The sequence below is a fragment of the Panicum virgatum genome, chromosome 4N, assembly GCF_016808335.1.
Source record: "Panicum virgatum strain AP13 chromosome 4N, P.virgatum_v5, whole genome shotgun sequence".
Lineage (NCBI taxonomy): Eukaryota > Viridiplantae > Streptophyta > Magnoliopsida > Poales > Poaceae > Panicum > Panicum virgatum.
The window spans coordinates 15,975,435-15,995,684 of record NC_053148.1 but is presented as its reverse complement, the minus strand read 5'-3'; the positions used below and the strand labels follow the sequence as shown (position 1 = coordinate 15,995,684).

At 46.9% G+C, this 20,250-nt stretch overlaps 1 non-coding gene across 1 annotated transcript; it reads left to right on the top strand.

Annotated features, from left to right (window-relative positions):
- Window positions 1–11,161: 11,161 nt before the first annotated feature.
- On the top strand, window positions 11,162–11,268 carry LOC120671669. Its single transcript, XR_005673768.1, has one exon. It is a non-coding gene; the product is annotated as a small nucleolar RNA R71 (small nucleolar RNA).
- Window positions 11,269–20,250: the final 8,982 nt, after the last annotated feature.

Below are 20,250 nucleotides of genomic sequence, written 5' to 3'. Positions count from 1 at the left end.
TTTGAGTTCAACTTTGTCGCACAACTTACTGAGAGATTTCTGCTGCATTATTGGAATCTATTAGACCTGAGATGACTACATGATGATCTTGTATTGTACCATGCCACACTTATTTCTCTCTCACACACACACCCTCTCCACCATTCTACCGACCTCCTTACCAACTTCTCTCTGGCATCGGTGGACCTACCATTGCATTGCCTCCCTAGTGGAAGCAAATCCTCTGCAGTACTGCAGAGGGACTCACCCTCACTGATGTGTGGGCCCCACATCACTCGAGCCCACATGTCAGGGGGTGAGTCCCTCTGCAGTACTGCAGAGGAGACTCATCCCTCCCTAGTGCACTCTCCCATGGCCTGTGTCAAGCTGCTTCACCAGTGTCCCTGCCTAGGGTCGGTCTCTTCCGTTGTTATGTACTCCCTCCATCCCAAATTATTACTCGTTTTGGTTTTTCTACATATATATCTATTTTGCTATGCATATAGAAATATATTATGTCTAGGTCCATAGCAAAATCGATGTATCTAGGAATGCCAAAAACGACTAATAATTTAGGATGGGGGAGTATTGTTCTGCTTTGATCTGTAAAAACTGAGGTTTGCATCCTGTAAAATCGATGTCCACTTTTGCCGGCGAGAGGATTTTTTTTAACACCGTACCTGCCTCGTAAATTCTCTCCAACTAGGATTCGAAACCGAGCTTGCAAGGTGCTACTCGGAAGCTCTAACTGTTAGGCTAGAGGCCCTTTCGCCAGCCAGCAATATGGACCTCAGCCCAACAAGAAATCGGTGGCTCAGGCAGCTTTCGGAAGCAAAAAAGCCCTGAAGGGTAAGTGTTCTTTTCACATTAGCTGTGCTGAAGCAATGTCATTTATCTGGGAAATGATATATGGCCTTGTTGGTTGAGCTTGGAGCTAAGCTAAGTTCTAATATGACCTGTCCAAGTCAAAATTGGTCTGATGGACTTCTAACCCCATTAATTTTCGTTAGCAATTTTTACCTTTTTCTTCATTGGGAAAGGATCACATGCATGTCTCATGTAACGTTGGAGAATTCGCTGATGAGGTGGAGACACAGGTAGATGTCCCAGAAAAAGAAAGGTTTACAAAATGCAAGTACAGAGGATTGAAGTCATTTAGGACCTCATCATGGGATCCTAAGGTTTTAATCACCACTAGTTATGTTGAATATAAAAATATATCGCTAATTACTGCCATTTTAGTATAGACCTTACTCATTCCATGTAACATAGTTATTGCTCCCCATCTTGTTGTCTGTGGGAATCATTACCACTTGAATATGCAAGAATATCTGCAGTTGGATAATTTTACACGAACTCAAAAGCATGTCCTTGCTGAAATTGCTGAGCTAGATGGAGGTACAAACGATTGTGCTCAAGTGGGATCATATATATGAGTCTCTATGTGAAAAATTTCCCGTTGATATTCGACATCTATCAAGAAGAATACCTATGGTGGTTTCTGGTCTTCTTCAACATGCGAGTAAAAAATGTGCGGTTTTCACTTTAGGTACTCATCCTGCTGTGAACAACAAATTTCATTTAATTTGCTCCGTTCTGGCCCTATGGACCTATGGTATATCTAGAATGGTGTTGGTCTAGCTTAATTTTTATGTCAAAATAGCCTATGATGCATTCTTTAATTTATTGGCTTGTCGAAAAACTGGTCATGCATTCTGTATGTGGGTGTTGTTTGGTTTGCTTCCAAAATTTTGACTAGGCAATGCATGTTGGCTCCTCTCATCATAATTCGTGCCGAAAAGTTTGGCAAAAGCATAGGTGCCTAATTCCATTTCCAAAATAACGGAAAACCAAAATTTGGCAGCTTCGTCAGCGCAGGTCAGGGTGGCATCCAAAATAGCTGAATGGAATATTGCTTCTAAGGCCTGATTTAGTTGCAAAATTCAAAATTCCAAAACTATCACGTCGAAAAAGAAGTTTACATGCATGGAGTATTAAATCTAGACAAAGCCGATAAACGAATTGCATAATTTGCTTGTAAATTGCGAGACGAATCTAATGAACCTAATTAGGCTATGATTAGACACTAAATTACTCCAGTAATTGCTACAGTAACCATGTGCTAAAGATGGATTAATTAGTCTTAATAAATTTGTCTCGTAGTTTACCGACGTGTTCTGGAATTAGTTTTATAATTAGTCTATGTTTAATACTTCAAATGTGAAAAGATTTCATTTCAAAAATTTTACGTGTGCAACTAAACGAGACCTAACTCCTCTGGTCATACTGACAACTAGCAACATGATTCTTTATGTTTTCTACATTTTAGTTTAGAGTTTTGTTACAATGATTCTAAAGTACCAATGGGTACTTTTAGGAACTTTTGCTATGAAATTTTTTCCGGCCGTTGATCAATGGAAGGTATTTATAAAAATTAAATTAAATTAGTATTCGGTCCCAATTTTTGGTACTTGGTCCCATATTTTTGTAACACCAGCTACTTTAGTCTAGGTACTTCCTACCTTGATCACCGTATAATTCTGTCATATGAACGACTCTTATTTTTTCAATCATTGTAAAAATTCTCATTAGTTTATATTTGTTGCTTGTTGGCATTGTAGGAAGTACCTAGAAGTACCTACACCCTGTTTGGATACAACGGATAATTTTTATCCCTTCCCTTTTAGCCCTAAATTATCCCTCACGCATCCAAATAGGTGGGATAATTTTGGGCTAAAGTGGATTATCCCCCCAAAAAAAATCTTTAACCCCTCCAAGGTATGATAATAGGGCTAATTTTTTGTGGGCCCCGCACAAAAGTGAGTTTCCAGGCGCATTGACTCTGCCGGTCCCCCATCACCATCCCAAGTCCCGACTTCGGCGCATCAGCTCCAGTTGCATCCACGCCGCCGCCAGCTCCAACCGCTTGCCGCTGGTTCTCGACCCGCCGCCAGCCCCCTTCCCCATCGCCGCCGGTTCCTGGTCCCGCTTGTCGGTGTTTTACCACCAAGCCCACCGAGGGATACCCCGAGGTGGTAGATTGTAGGCAGGGACTCGTCAAGATCAGAACGTGATGGTGCAAGGAATACAAAGATTTAGACAGGTTTAGGCGCCGGAGCGTAATACCCTACGTCATGTGTGGTTGTTTGTATTGCCTTAGGGACTGATGATTGTGTTGTGTGTTTTGGAGGGGTCCCTGCCCGCCCTTATATAGTCTGGGTGGACAGGGTTACATGGAAAGTCCTAGCCGAACACTAGCAGAGTTCTATTCCAATAGGGTCGGGTAGTTCCTTTTGTATGTCAGCTAGTCCTACGCCTAATCGGGTAGTTACAAGAGAGGTAAGATACATCCATGCGCTATCCTTACTCTAGAATATTCCACGCCTGTAAGCAGTCCCGCTGCCCCGGGTCTGACAAGCCCCCGAGCTCTTCGTAGTCGAGTCTTGCAGGCATCGAGTACTTCTGAAGACATTCACCGAGTGCTTCGAGTGCTTCTGGAATCCTCCAACGCCTCATCGAGTGCTTCGAGTAGTCTTCCGAGTACTTTTCTTGGCTGCATTAAGGCTATGAGGTGCTCAAGCTATGAATCTTTGTTGACACTTCTTAACGTCGCTACCAGGTTTGTTAATTCCCCGGCAACGGCACCAGAAATGCTTGTTGGCGTTTCTAATGCCCAATAGAATAGATATTCTGCAAGCGCATAGAATCACCGCTGTAGCACTTCACCTTGGAGTATTCCAGGGTATCGTATTTTCCCCAGGGAAGCACTATGGCAAAGAGTATCGTAAATCGAATGATAACCGTGCTAGCTTAATCGACCGACTAACTTGACGGGGGGTAAGCCAGATAGATAAGTAAGATAAATGGCCAAGTGATGACCGAGTGACACACGGAGGTTCAACTCCTTAGAGAGGTAGCAGCTGGGAGGACAACGAGTGAGATAAGACACCTGAAACACTTCTGAACTATCAAACTAGCCTCTCTAGATCAGACTAAACACCTAACTAGTTCTCGAGAAGGCAGAGCTTACTTTGGCGGCTGGAGCATGAAGAACTTTAGAAAGGGATGAGAGGGGAGTCCAACGGCAACCTGCACTACTGCTATGAAAACACCCGAACATGGTGGACTACAAAAGACGGATAGGGCTGTCACCACCTACCGACTACCACAATGGTTCGTGGGGTGGAACACACTTTCTAGCTAACAATAAGGTTAGACAACACGTCTGCACTCGGTGTTAGGATTTCTCTCGAGGCCTTCGAGAGAAATCCCCCTCAACCTAGAGCACTAACTTGAGATACTCTAGTCCGGGCGAGAAAACCCGTAAGATAAGATCCCGATTACTAGGAAGATAACTTAGCCTAAACTAAAGGAAAACTTCCGCGCTCGGGCTGGACACTCAGACTCGAGTAGATAAAAGATAGCGGAAAGTAAAGCTGACTCAGAAAAGTAAAGAAGATAACTTATATTGATAAAGTCAAAAGAAAGATACAAGAGCTATACCAGACTTCCGACGACTCCGGAATCCCGAGCAAGCTCGACTCGACTCTAACTCCCAAGCTACTAACCTACTCTAGAAAGTACAAGTGAAGAGAGAAGAGCTCCAATGGTGTGTGTTTTAAGTAATGGATGGTGCCTCTATTTATAGCCTTCCAGGGTCGGTTCTTGGCAGTTAAATCTCATAGTGTCAGTTGTAAGCAGGTAAGGTCGGTGTGCTTGTCTTCCACGCAAAGCCGGGGCGCGAGAGGATGCAAAGTGGGGCCGGCCGGCCTCCCCTAGGCCGGCCGGCCTGGGGTTGTGGCCATCTGGCCACCACCTTTGCATGGACGTTCCTGATTGCCTCCTGGGGTCGGTATTCGTTGCGTGGCCCGAACGCTGGCAGTTGTAGGCCGGCCAGCCTAGGGGAGGCCGGCCGGCCTCCCTCTGGCCCATCTCGGCCCTCTGTTGCGCCGACGTTTCTCCCCACGTTTGTATTTTGTCCAGGGAGATGGATCACTAATTTACACTTGATCTTGTGTTGTCTTGTGGGTTCTTGGATTCATGCCAATGCCTTTCGGTCCATCTGATCAAACCGAGACCCAATCCTCGACTCAGGGCATTATGAGTGTGTCACATTGCCACTGCATCGAATCCGGGACTGTGTCTCCAGAGGTTCCAGGCCAGCCGGCCTAGGAGAGGCCGCCGGCCTAGGATCCTGCTCAGTTCCGTCCATTTTTGGTGCACTTGATCCTGAAATCAAAGCTCATCCAAAACTCGTGGAACTCGTTAGGAATAAACAAAATATGAATGGAACATAGTGTAAAGCATATTTTATTCCCGAGAAGTTGACGGCTAGAATGTGAATTTATGGCCGTCAACACCCCCCCAAGCTTAAACTTTTGCTCGTCCTCGAGCAAAGCTTAAACTGTGGCTCGGTGGATCAGGAGTTGCGTTAATGTTTATCCCCTGCAGGTACCTTGTGCACAGCATGTTAGTCTTCCCGTCTGTACTTATGAAAAGTTGGCTCATACCTAAGGTTCTGGAAGATGGGGCGTATTCGTTTTTCATCCCTCGGTCTTGGGCGGTTGTTGAACTGAACAACCTTCACCGGAAAGTTCCCTGCTACTTGTTCAAGTTCCCAGCTCGTTTTTATAAGAATTTTTCAAAAGAGGTTTAGGTTTCCCAATGGTACTCTCGAGTCGCTCAAAGTGTATGATCCTCACCTATGGTCGAGATATCTGACCATCTTCTTCCTACTTCTAAAGTTATTATGTGGAGTTTGTGGGTAAGAAGATGTTTGCATACCTTGGTTACCTGTATTGCCCAGCCGAAGAGTGATCCACGACGGGGTCGGTACCTGGCCAAATTTAGGTCTCATGGACATGGGATATCTGGAAGGTGTGAGGGAATGAAGTAGATAACTTCCCACTTGGATTTATTTGAACTCCATGATTTGCAACTGTTTTAGGGATGGAGAGTGGACTTCTTTCTTCTTCTTCTTCTTCTTCTTCTTCTTCTTTTAAAGAAGATAACTCCACTCTCCCTAGCTGTTATAACTTGAATTCTATGGAGTCTTGATTGGGAAGATCTTAGTGGGATGAATGAGGTACTGGAATTGTGATTGCGGGGGAGTATGTCTGGCAGTTGTGGATGTCAATACCCGGAACGGGTGACTGACAGGCTAGATCTCTTTGGGCTAGCAGATGGTGAGTTTGTGGGGGGCAAAGAACTGTAGATGGCAAGTACCATTCCCGAAGCGGACGCACCATTCGACCAGATTCAAAGTAACTTCAGATAGCTCAAATGGTTTATGAAATATAAGGCTCTGGATGGGTCATTTTAACCATGGAAAATCTTTACCAGAATTTTATTTTCAAAAGAATTCCGAGGGGTTCCCTACTAGAGCGAGCAGTTTAAATTTTGGTTTGGGCTATCTCGAATCCCGCAACAACTTAGACTTTGGAAATTAAACTCATGCCTCCACGCAACTAGACTTTCAGTGGAACTAATATGTGCCAACTAGTTCAGGTACTAGGAGAGTAAAAAGCTGTAATCGAGGCACATACAAGGCTAAACAGAGCAACTATTCATCATTTCTAAAGTAAGAGTTTACACGAATTTCCACTCATATAGGTTTTATTCAAAGCATGGAAATATTATTTTATTTATTTATTTATTTATGAGATTATTTATTATTAGACTTATTATTATTATTTTATTTCAACTGAATAAAAAGGACGGGTGCGATGACTTACCTAGACTGTGGTCCCCCCAAGATTTGACGAAGCTCAGTCCTCCTCATCGGAGTCCTACCCTCCCTCGTCGGGGTCCTCCTCATCATCATCCTTATCCTCCTCATTGTCGTCGTTGTTCTCCCGTTCGGGCGGTTGGTATGGCTGGGACTGCTGGTAGTCCAGTCCCAGGTGAATGAAGACGTTTGAGACGTCGTACTGCAAAGCGGATGTCAGCCCCCAGCTCTCCTGAGTGAGCTGGGTGTTGTGCGCCATCGTGTCCTGTATCTGCTGCTGTTGTGTACCAAGGGTGTTGATGCGGTTCGAGAGATCTGTGATGCTCCGGAGAATCGGGTCCTCATAGTTGAAGTGTGCTGTCGATGAGGGACCCACCTGTGGACCATAAGACGGATGCATACCTGCAGGCTAGTACGGTCCTTGCCCACCGGAGAACCCCTGCCGCTGGCCTGATGGGTGTAATGCCCGTATGCCTCCTCGAAGCTCATGTTCTGCTTAGACGGTTCAGGTTGTGCCGAGGTGTGAACCGGGGGCGTCCGTCATGATGGTCCTACTCTGTCTTTCTCGCGCCGGGTCCTGCTCCTCGTCTGCGGACCTGCAACACTCCGCCGGGCGGGTTCTCTCTTTTCCATCTGCAATGTTAGACTTTTCACCGAGTATAGAGAGAGAGAGTCTCAGGCATGGCAGCTCGATCTCCTTATCGTACTAGGGGTAACACATAAGGATAGAGTTCCCTGGCCCCTCTCACATCATGTGCCCTTGCACAAAATGCTCGAGACCGACCTCATATTTGTACGCCTCCGTCTCAGGCAAGAAGGTGACTTTGGCGCCCTCCATCGCTTTGACATACCTTGCCACACGAGTGACCAGAGAGGTTATGTAGATGGGGCTTCTGCCTGAAATCATCTTCTGCTAGTGAGCGAGCTTGCTCCTGACGGGCGAAAAATGAATCTTGTTCGCCATAGCGTACATACACTGCAGCTCAGGCAAGCTATAGAGGCAAAGGTCTGTGCGAGAGTGCACGACCATGGCGAGCCACTTGGCGAGAAACCTCAGAGTAGGATTATGAATTGAAACTATGCTATTCTTACTACTCACAGGTTCATTAGAAATTAAACTCCACCAAGAGCTATGGTCATACTCATAGCGCTCAGCAAGTGTGTTGGGGTCTAGGATGCATCTTTTATTAAAACCCAAAGCGACACTAAATTGTTGAAGGGTCATTTCAAATTGTTCATTAAAGAACCGAAAATAAACTTTAGTTTCAGTGCTGGTTTCTTCAACGGTAAGAGACATGAGGAACTCCATGGTCAAGATTTGCGAACCTGGTTCGGTGATGTCGGCGAGATCCTCCCATTCGACGGCAGTGAAAGCTTGGTTCATGTCTTGCATGAGTCCCGTCATGATGAGGAAGCAGGTTTCGAACCTCTTGGCATGGCCGTAGGTCTGCCTCTTCAGCAGCTCGAGTGCTTGCCGTTTATAGTCGTTTTTGACGATGATTTGCTCAACCATCGTCAGGATCCTGATGCGGAAACGGCTTCGTGGGACTGCGGGAGTTTCTTCTTCCTCCCGGGGATGCGTGTGAACGGTGACCAGAGTCGATCGACATTCTATCCCGAGAAGAAGACGAACTCCGCGAGCTTCTGGATTTTCTCGAGAATGCTCTCTTGACCTTCTCCTTGGCTTGATTTATCATGGTGCTTACAAAAGATTAGTACGAGAAATACTCAAAGGAAACTAGGAGTAAAGAAGAGGGTTAGTGTTAGTCGTTCTTGTGGGGCGTTAAACCACCACAAACGTTCAACATTCAGCATGCCATGATTTTATTTGGGCGGCGAATATTTTTGTGTTTTCTGGTTTATGAACTTCACTAATTACTACTCAAGTTTTATTAATTTCTGGGGTGAGCTAGCACTTAAGTTCTCTACTTAATCAACTCGAAAGAGCTTAATTAAGCAAAGGAACTTAAGGAAGGGAGAGGAGATGAAAGAGGTCGGGCTGAGGCAATTGAACCTGAGCTCCTGGTGCATCGAGGGACGCTGCTCTTGCTGGCTTTTATAGCTCGGCGCCAGAGCCAGGCCAGTCGGCCTCCGAGCGGCGGCCATCGAGCCACGTCGAAGGTCTACTCCTTAGACTTGCAGGTGGTGATACTGTCATCGGTGGTGATGGGACACGGGTGGAGGACAGGGGCCGGCCGGCCCTGATTAGGCCGCTCGGCCTGCCTCTGTATGTTCTCATGCTCCCCCTTTATCCCTTGATCCTTCATTGCTCCAGGTACCCGCTCCCTTCTGTCCCCTTCCAGAGGAAAGAGGATGGGGCCGGCCGGCCTAGGTGGGGCCAGCCGGCCTGTAGCTCAGCCAAAATTTTTTGAGGTTTTTCTGTGAAGTTCTAGTGATGCAAAATTTCTAAATTTAAACATGTGTTGGTTAAATTTCAAACATGCTTATGCAAGGGTGAAAAAAAAATTATGCAAGGAATTTTTTTTAAACTATCCTATATGCAATGCAACGATGGATACGTGCCACATACCTCATGGCGAGGGATCGGGTTTAGAGTCCGGAGCCAGACTCTCCATTTCTTTGGTTTGGTTGTCATCGCCAGTTGGAGTCTTGGGCAATGACACTTTCTTCCGCCACACTTTCTTGGGTGTGGGTGGTGTTTCGACCTTTGTATTCTGTGATTCCAGAAATTTCTTATGCTGGATTCTTCATTTGGCATTCTTTTGATTGTGAAGCTTGATTTGCGTCGCTTCCTCTTGAATTCTCAACTCCTCCTGAATCTGCAGACTTTCTACGAACTCAATGAGGGCTTCAATGTTGGGAAGCGATGGTTTCTTTGCCTCTTTCTCGGGTTTCTTTTTCCGGTGGACCTCCTTGACTAGTGAACGTTGTTCGACGTTCGGTTTGAAGGCGAACTTCTCCTTCTGACCATTAATATTGAGCTGAATTTCTCCAGCTCCCACATCAATATGGGCGTTTGCTGTACTCAAGAATGGCATGCCTAGGATGAGCGGCATCTTGGTGTTGGCTTGCATGTCGAGTATGACGAAGTCGATGGGAATGAAGAGGTTCCGGATTTTCATCAGAATGTTCTCTGCTATTCCCGCGGGGTAGCGGACTGTTTGATCCGCTAGCTGCAAACACATGGCAGTAGGAGCAAGTGCATGATGGTTAAGTTTGTCATAAACTACCTTTGGCATGACACTGATGCTTGCTCCCAAGTCGCAGAGGGCGTTCAAAAAGTGTTGGGCCCCGATTGAACAAGTGATGATGGGGCAGCCTGGGTCTTTCTTCTTCACCAGGAGAGGGTCGAGTATAGCAGTGCTGCACTCTTTAGGCACGACCTCGGTGGTGGGCAGCATCCGCTTGTTTCCAAGAATATCCTTGATATACTTGGCATACGTGGGTACCTGCATAGCGTCAAGAAGTGGTATGTTTACATACAACTTCTTTATTACCTCGACGAACTTGCCGAATTGTTCGTCGGCCACCGGCTTCCTTATCCGCTCCGGAAATGGTAAGGCAGTTGTGTCGTGATAGTCCCGTGAAGTTCTAGGGGGTTCCACGGGGTCTTCCTGGGTAGCAGAAGTGTTGGATTCGATAGCCTCCTCCTGCACTTCGTCTTCAACTTTGGTATGGCTAGCGGTTATGGTCTTCCGCTGTTTTCCTGCATCCTGTGGAAAAGGTGGCTCTTGCGTGGTCTTACCACCACGTGTGGTCACCGCACTAACATTTTCTTTCGGGTTTACTTCTGGTTGCTCGGGTAGTTTTCCCGTGTTAACGTTAGGACAAGAAGATGCAAGCTGAGCTACTTCAGTTTCTATCATCTTGTTAAAGCTTAGTTGGTTCTTAATAACAGAATTAAATCCCTCTAATTGTGCAGCCATAGATTCTAAGATCTTGTCATTAACAAGGAATTTCTTACTAATGTTTTCGTTAATTTGCTTTTGGCCGTACACTAGGTCTTTTAATGTGGGCTAAAAACTATTATTGAAATTCATACCTAGTTGTTGACCGAAGGGGAGGTTGGGCTTGGAGTTCCAACCCTGCTGAGGACGAAATCCTGAGTTGGGATTGTTATTGCTCCCAACGAAGTTTGCGTCCTCTTGAGTCAATGGGCATGAGTTGCCCGAGTGCCCAGTCTCGCCACATGTTTCACATGTCATGCGAGACTCCGAAACCTGATTAACCTCCTGGTGCGGAGATTCCAGCTTCTTCATCAAAAGTTCCAACTTGGCAGCTAACATATCGACCGTGTCGATCTGATGCACGCCCCTGGGACGGGCTGGCTGCCTTTCTCCTTTCCAACTCTGGTTGGAAGCTATCTTGTCAATCAGTGTCTTTGCTCTCGCAACATCGAGAGAAAGGAAAGAACCACCCGCTGCTGCGTCAACGTGGTCCTAGGCTTGTTGATTCAGGCCATGGAAGAAGTTCTGAATAATCAGCCACTCTTCTATGCCGTAGTGTGGGCATGCTTGAATGTACTCCTGGAGACATTCCCATACTTCCGGAATGCTCTCATCTGGCAATTATTGAATTCCAGTAATCCTGTTCCGGAGGGCATTGGTCTTGTCCACTGGAAAGTATTTGGCTAGGAATGCATTCGAACAAGCTTCCCATATCGTGAAAGCTTCCTTGTTGGAATAGAACCACGTCTTGGCTTTCCCGAGCAGTGAGAAAGGGAATAGACGAAGACGGACAATATCCAGTGTAGTTCCTTTGGGGTTGATGGTGTTGCTCACCTCCAAGAAGTTCTGGTGATGTGCATTGGCATCCTCGGATGCCTTTCCGCAGAACGGACTTGCTTGGACTATGTTCACCAGTCCAATCTTCAGCTCAAAGCCGTCATTGCCAGCTTGGTTGATGTTCAATCCAGTAGGGATATGGCTACTGGATGGGGTGGAGAACTGACGAAGAGTCTTCTAAGCCATGGATGAGGATGCTGAAGTGGACGGTGAACTGTAGGGCCAAGCAAGTCTCTTCTGTGGTGGGACAACGCGGCGTCTCACGCTTCTCCCGATTCTTTCTGGATTCGGGTTGAAGTTACTTGGTAGGTCGAAACCGGTCATGCACTGCTTTGCATCGATCAAAAGATAGAGAGAGCAATGATAAGCCCACTAGGGTTAGCAGCGACAAACTAGTAAAGTTTATCAAACTATCTACGATATCTTTAGCCAATTGCTTCCCCGGCAACGGCGCTAGAAATACTTGTTGACACTTCCTAACGTCGCTACCAGGTTTGTTAATTACCCGGCAACGGCGCCAGAAATGCTTGTTGGCGTGGAACACACTTTCTAGCTAACACTAAGGTCAGACACCACGTTTGCACTCGGTGTTAGGATTTCTCTCGAAGCCTTCGAGAGAAATCTCCCTCAACCTAGAGCACAAACTTGAGATACTCTAGTCCGAGCGAGAAAACCCATAAGATAAGATCCCGATTACTAGGAAAATAACTTAGCCTAACCTAAAGGAAAACTTCCGCGCTCGAGCTGGACACACATACTCGAGTAGATAAAAGACAGCAGAAAGTAAAGCTGACTCAGAAAAGTAAAGAAGATAACTTATATTTATAAAGTCAAAAGAAAGATACAAGAGCTATACCAGACTTCCGATGACTCCGGAATCCCGAGCAAGCTTGACTCGACTCTAACTCCCAAGCTACTAACCTACTCTAGAATGTACAAGTGAAGAGAGAAGAGCTCCAATGGTGTGTATTTTAAGTGATGGATGGTGCCTCTATTTATAGCCTTCCAGGGTCAGTTCTTGGCAGTTAAATCCCGTAGCGTCAGTTGTAAGCAGGTAAGGTCGGTGTGCTTGTCTTCCACTCGAAGCCGGGGCGCGAGAGGCTGCAAAGTGGGGCCGGCCGGCCTCCCCTAGGCCGGCCGGCCTAGGGTTGCGGCCATCTGGCCACCGCCTTTGCATGGACATTCCTGATTGCCTCCTGGGGTCGGTATTCGTTGTGTGGCCCGAACGCTGGCAGCTGTAGGCCGGCCGGCCTAGGGGAGGCCGGCCGGCCTCCCTCTGGCCCATCTCGGCCCTATGTTGCACCGGCGTTTCTCTCCACACTTGTATTTTGTCCAAGGAGATGGATCACTGATTTACACTTGATCTTGTGCTGTCTTGTGGGTTCTTGGATTCATGCCAATGCCTTTCGGTCCATCTGATCAAACCGAGACCCAATCCTCGACTCAGGGCATTATGAGTGTGTCACATTGCCACTGCATCGAAACCAGGACCGTGTCTTCAGAGGTTCCAGGCCGGCCGGCCTAGGAGAGGCCGCCCGGCCTGGGATCTTGCCCAGTTCTGTCCATTTTTGGTGCACTTGTTTCTGAAATCAAAGCTCATCCAAAACTCGTGGAACTCGTTAGGAATAAACAAAATATGAATGGAACATAGTGTAAAGCATATTTTATTCCTGAGATATTGACGGCTAGAATGTGAATTTATGGCCCTCAACAATCTTCTTTTATATGGTGCGCGATGAACTCGCGTTCCATATGGAGTAGCCCCCGAGCCTGAGATTGAGTCGTAGAATTAGGCTAAGGATAAAAAATCTCCAAAAAATCTTCTTAATCTTGTAGTTGCCATTTGAGAAAAATATGTCATTTATGTGCTATATTCTGCAGCCCCCGAGCCTTGAATCTAAATTCCAAATTTGGAGTTAAGGATCAAAGCCGTGGCATGTAAAATAATGACCAACCGGCACATGTCCCTTCATCTTCCATATATTAACAAAATTGCCATTGAGTAGGTTATTTAACCAATCGTCAAATCCTAGGGTTTCATCTTCTCTTTATTCAGAACCGCCGCCGCTCTCGCTTTCACGATTCGTCAAATGCTAGATCCAGGAGAAAAACTTCGCAAAGCCTTGCTCCCGAGCAAACTTGTGAGAAGACAGCCGTGGAAGCCACAAAGATGTCGCCAAAGAAAGCAGCAAGCAAGTCAAAAGGGCAACAAGGTGATGCCATGGAATCCACGGAGCGAGATGGATGGAAACCAAGTAAGTGTAATGATTTCCACCTTCATGGGCTGGTTAAAGAGGGTTTGTTTCAGCCACGCGAGAAAGTTCATTGGCATAGAGCCATAGGGGATGTTCCGCCTCGCGAAGAATCCCAAGAAATTATTTCTTTTCACCCTTTTGTCTTGCTCGGATTCGCAATTCCCACTTCTGATTTCTTCCGTGGCCTTCTTCATTACTTGGGAGTTCAGGTCCACCACCTGACCCCTAATTTCCATCCATCACATCTCCATCTTTGTCCATCTCTTGAGGCTTACTTAGGAATTGGGCCTCACTTCGACTTGTTCCACCATCTTTTCCACTTGAAACCCAACCCAACAGTTCTTCCATAGATACAATAGGCGGAGCCAGACTGCAATTGCGTTAGGGATTAGGCAAGAAATACATCCCATACAAGCTGTCCGCCAAGGTTATCGACTGGAAAGAATTTTGGTTTTATATCGAAAACCAAGCACCAGCACTCCCTGCCAGGACTTCTAGGCCCCCAGTTCCGAGGACTAGTTGGAACGCGAAGGTGGAAGATCTTGCTCAAGTCAATGAATTGCTAGACATGATCGATCATCTGAAGAAGATGAAGATTACTGGAGCTTCAGTGGTTGGTAATTGGGTAATGAGGAGGATACAACCATTGCAGAAGTGAGCAAATCTTGGATACGAATACACTGGTGAAGATGATCCTTCTCGCCTTGATCCCAAGAAGATCTCGGATGCTGATGCCCTATGCCTTGTGAGTCGAGTACTCGATGGAGTAGAGGCAAGACCAGTATTAGGGGAGGACTTCCGGCGCAACAGTCGTCCTCGAGTGGTAGAGTAAAGTAGTCGATTCTCCTGAATAGTGAGTACTTTATCTCCTGTAGATCTTTAATCCCGAGCTTATTGTGCAAATTAACCCTAATAATTATCAGAGCAAGCCTCCTCTTCCTGAAGTTGTGCCTGCTGCACAACCTAGCCCAAGTCTGCATCATCCCCTTTGTTATTTATTTTAATCATTATAATGATCAAAATAAGTACTAACAAAGGTATTCTTTGAACTTTCAGCAGGCCCATCAGGAGGGGGAGATGGTGGTGGTAAAGAACAGACACCACCTCTTCGGGAGGATGTCCTTCTACCCAGTCCTCCCGCGGGTTCGCCAGAGATGCATAAGCGTAAGGCGACCTCGATTGAAGAAGGGAACAAGTATGTATGATAAAAAATCTTGTGCTTTCAGTTGCAGAGGAGTATATCCGCATCCTTGATGATAATTTTTCTTGCTTTCCCTAGCCCTGGCCAGAGAAGCATGGGCGAGAATCGTCGCTGCCATCCACAGCCAGTCAGGCCCTACCAAACCCACCACCACCAGCAGGTGGAATGGATGCCACCTCCCAACAAGTCGATGCATTGGCGAGGCCCAAGGTCAAGGAGTTGTCAGACCCGGGGTAGCGGGACTGCTTACAGGCCTAGAATATTCTAGAGTAAGGATAGCGCATGGATGTACCTTATCTCTCTTGTAACTACTCGACTAGGAGTAGGACTACCTGAGACGCAAAGGAAACTACCCGATCCAGTTAGAGTAGGACTCTACTAGTGTTCGGCTAGGACTTTCCATGTAACCCTGTCCCCCCAGACTATATAAGCGCGGACAAGGACCCCTCCAAAACACATCGATACACATTACGATCATCGATCAACCCCTAAGGCAATACAAACAACCACACAGGGCGTAGGGTATTACGCTCTGGCAGCCTGAACCTGTCTAAATCTTTGTGTTCCTTGCACCATCGCGTTCTGATCTCGGCGAGTCCCTGCCTACAATCTACCACCTCGGGGTATCCCTCGGTGGGCTTGGCGGTAAAACACCGACAGCTGGCGTGCCAGGTAGGGGCGCTCGCCGACAGTCACCAGAAGAATTCGATGGCATCGCCTGACAATTCCAACTCCGTGCTCCCCAAGGGCACCACCATCACCCTCGGCTCATGGATTCTCATTGCTGATGGCTCTAGCGGATTTGACAGCCACCTAGTCGATCCCGACGCCCAGCAGACATCTAAATCTACTCGACGCCGCACCACAGACGAATTCGTCGATAATCTCAACGAAATTCCGTTTCCTTCTAACATCAAAGAAATCCGAAAACAACCCGATTTCGACGCAACTTCCTCTCTTTCCAAAACTCCAGCCGAGTTGGAAGAGGACTTGGACTAGTTGCTAGAAGCTTCAAAGTCGGAAACAATTCCACAACAACACGGATCAGAAGCCCTTACAGGGCTTGAGAGGCTCAACCCACGATCCAATTGTTCGGGTCACACCTCTGCCAGGCCCAAGGAGGACTCCTTTTCCAATTCCGACTGTGAAGAAATTTTCCCAGAATTCCTGAACCCTGTCGACGATCGAGCGTTCATCGACTACCTGAACAAGCTCGATGGACTAGATTCTTTTGATGATCTTGACGATTGGTCAGACGACATTGACTTATTCATGGAAGGATTGTCTAATCCCGATAAGATCGACGAGCTTTGGGAGATATCTAAAGCCAAGAAACTTCGAGACAATACTCAGTACAACCCGATCAGCCACAAGCAAGATGACTTCTCCACCTATACTGCTTCTCCAGATGATTCTATTCAGCTTGAGGACTACATGGGTCAGTGGTGTAACACTGCTGTAACGAACATGGCACCATTGATGCCATTTCGAGTGATTTTGGTGATCGAATGACAACACAACACTTGGACTGATATGATTGTTAAGATGATCATTCTCAGGCTTTTAGGTTCAACTGATGACAAAGAGAAAGAGAAGATAGGCGTAGCAAGGCCCGATGGACTGCCCCTACGGACGGGGGTCGAGGGGGAGCCGCCCCTCGCGGGTCTCAGGGCAGCGCCCTGAAAGCTCTTCGATTCAGGAGCACCGAAAGAACCGACGCCAGGGCATCGGAGCATCTGATGGTAGTCGGAAGAACCGACGCCTTGATACTTTGGTGCAGAAGGGAATCGAAGCCAAGTCAGCCTATAGGCACCGGTTGAACCAACGGTCCAAAATAGGGCATCGGTGCAATGGCCGTCCTTTGTACCAGAGACGATGTCAAGTGCCCAGAAGAAGTTTCTTCAGCACCGGTTCAACCGACGGTGCATCGGTGCATACCACCGGTGTAATGACGTCAGCATCCAGGAGAAGATTCTTTCAGCACCGGTTGAACCGGTGAGGCATCGGTGCATTGCATCGGTTCAACCGGTGGTCTCTGCGTCAGCTGTCAGGACTTCAACGGCTACTTCATGTTGTGAGTGACCGGATGAACCGACGCTACCCCACCAAGAGGCATCGGTTCTTCCGGTGATACGCAGATTTTCAGCTAACCGTTGGAGCAACGGCTACAAGACTTGGTGGCCTATATATATGCCTCACCCCGGCCATTTGAAGTGTGCTGGAGTTGCTGAACATCCCAAACACACCCAAGAACATCTCCAACCACCATAGAGCTTCATTGTACATCATATAGGCTTAAGCACACTTGTGAGAGTGCTTAGTGCTTGTTTAGGCTTAGTTCTTGAGAGAACTAGCTTGAGAGAAAGTCTTGCTGCGGCAAGCAACTTGTGTACTCGTCGTGTGACCCTCCGACTTGGTGTGGAGTGGCAACGACACTTTGTGCGGGGAAGGAGGCCCCTACTTGGTGTTAAAGCTCCAAGATAGTGAAGACGGTGCCGTGGTGACGCTTCGAGATAGACGGTGGCGGTGACCTCGTCTTTGTGACTTGGCGTCACTTAGCCTTTGCTTGTCGGGAGCCTTGGAGGCGTGGCAAGACGGTGATCAAGCGAAGAGACTCGGCATCACACTTGTTCTTTGTGAGCAAGTGGCCGTGGACGTAGGGAGGGACTTTGGTGTCCTAACCGAACCACGTTAAATCGTGTGTCTTGGTGTCTTCACGGGAGTTTGCATATCCTCTCCCTTACCGCTTTACTTACCGCATTACGTTTCCGCATTTACTCTTTCTTGCTTACCTTTACTTTCCTAGTTAGTTTGATTAGGATTGGCTATAGGTTGCAAGTCTTTTGGGGTAAGTAGAGGGTAGCATAGATAAACCTTAGTCATAACTAGCATGTGTAGGACGTGTTAGGTTTATCTTATGCAATTAGATTGAGCCCTAGGATAGAAAAGCGATTAGTGACCCTATTCACCCCCTCCCCCTCTAGGGTCGGACACCCCGGTGATCCTTACAACTGCCCACCAAAGAGTGCAATTTCCAGATTCACCCACCAAACCCAAATCCTACTCCAAGACAGAAGGAAACCCGGATGATAAAGGTCTAACAAGAAAGGGAGAAACTCCTAACAAGGATTGCGTCCCCGATTCCGACTCTACACGAAAGACCGAAACCTACCAGAACTCTTCCAAAGACAACAACATAAATAGAGGACACCTGGGCACATACAAGACACGAGAAGAAGTACAAGATCGCCGGATCCTCAGAAGCTCTAGTTCCCACGACAACGAACTCCCCTTTCAAGAAGGCGCTCCACTAGAAGAAGACGAAGAAGATATTCCCCCAATCAAAAACTCCTCCCAAGAAATTTTCATGGCCATCATCTCAGAGATCCAAGACCCAGTCGACGACTCGTTAGAACGAGTCGACCTTGTTGACTATAATTCAAGCAACTACGATGAATTCCTCTCCAATGCTGAAGCTGCACCAATCAACGAAGATGACGCTCATACTCCAACTCCAGAAGTTACAGTCACCATCAACATGGAAATGATGAAGCAAAAAAGATTCGAAACAAAAAAAGAAGCATAAGAAGATGCATTGCTACAGAAAGATGCCAACAGCAAATTGGCGACGCATTCGACTACTCCAACAGTGACCTCCGCAACATTATCAACATCGACCGTGATGCCCACACAGTAATCATCTCCAAAAGAAAAGAACGCCAGGAGGCAGAAGCTTACAGTCCAACATCCAACTATCGCATATCTGATGACTACGATCAAGCCCCACGGAAACATCGCCACGTCAATTCCATAACTTCACCGTCACATACCCAAGCACAAAACTACTCGATACCAATACGAGACCCGACTTATCGCAAGCTACACGGGCAGTCCCCGCTACACCCAAAGGCAAAGCACTCAACTTTTCAATGCAAGACTCTTCGCAAAGCTCTAGGGGCACCTCCCCCTCCCGACAATGAGGGTCCAAGTGAATTCAGAGGATGAATCCCACTCGAAGCTACAGCTACAGGAACTACTACTAAGCCCCCATAATTGGTTGGGCTTGACTTTGTACCCTTATTCTACAGTCTACATCTATAAAGAAGTTTATTCACCGCCGATACAGTTACTCTCTAGAAACTTCATATTTTCGCCGACCGACTACATTTGGCATTCGCTATCCCTTTCGAGGCTCTTAGCGCATTTAAACCAAGTAGTCATATTTTCGCCGACCGACTACATTTGGTATTCGCTATCCCTTTCGAGGCTCTTAGCGCATTTAAACCAAGTAGTCATATTTTTGCCGACCGACTACATTTGGTATTCGCTATCCCTTTCGAGGCTCTTAGCGCATTTAAACCAAGTAGTCATATTTTCGTCTACCGACTACATTTGGTATTCGCTATCCCTTTTGAGGCCCTTAGCGCATTTAAACCAAGTAGTCATATTTTCGCCGACCGACTACATTTGGTATTCGCTATCCCTTTCGAGGCTCTTGGCGCATTTAAACCAAGTAGTCATATACTTCATCATCTGATTATATATGATATTCGCTAACCCCTCTCAAGGGCTTAGTGCAATAAAATCTAGTAGTCGCTCAACTACTCGATCACCTAAATAGCTGATCAAATCTCCCTTCTAGTACTTACAAGTAACCGAGGATACAGATTTTGGGCTTCTATCCCTTACAAAGCTTCAAAGCTTGTCACCCCCATATGGGAGCAACTACACTATGCCTAGGAAGGAGGAACACAGAATGCAAGAAAGAAGTACAACACCTCCTTCCGGCTCACCTTGCGACAAAGGGTAAACTTCTCCCTATGGGGAGAAGACCGGAGTTCCGTTGCTTTGCCAACTCCTCCAGCAGTCTTCCATGTGAGGAACCTTCCACCAGCTCAGGTCCAGTCAGTTCCAGGATTTCAACAACTACATGAAAGACTAGTGAAGAGTATGACGCCACTAGTCTACCGGAAATCACTAAAACCCACCCATTCCCAAGGCCGCTGTTCCGACATCCTCTGGATGAACAACTTAGAGGGGGTGGAGGTGGAAGTTTCATCTACACAAAGACCCCTCGTCGCTCGTAAGTTTTCTTCTAGCACCTCTGGTTTGCTAACCTATTCAACCTATCCGGAGGACGAGACGGATGCTTGAACAAATCCTCTAATCGAGCCATGTTTTGGTTGCAATGCCTCAAAGGGCTAGGATGGTCCTATTTGTAGACAACCAAGCCAAGTCTACAGGGCACCCGTGACACAACAAACAAAGGCACTCACATGCGCAACAGAAGCACTGCCTTTAAACTATGCGACAACAAGAAAAGTTGGACTCGACACAACACTA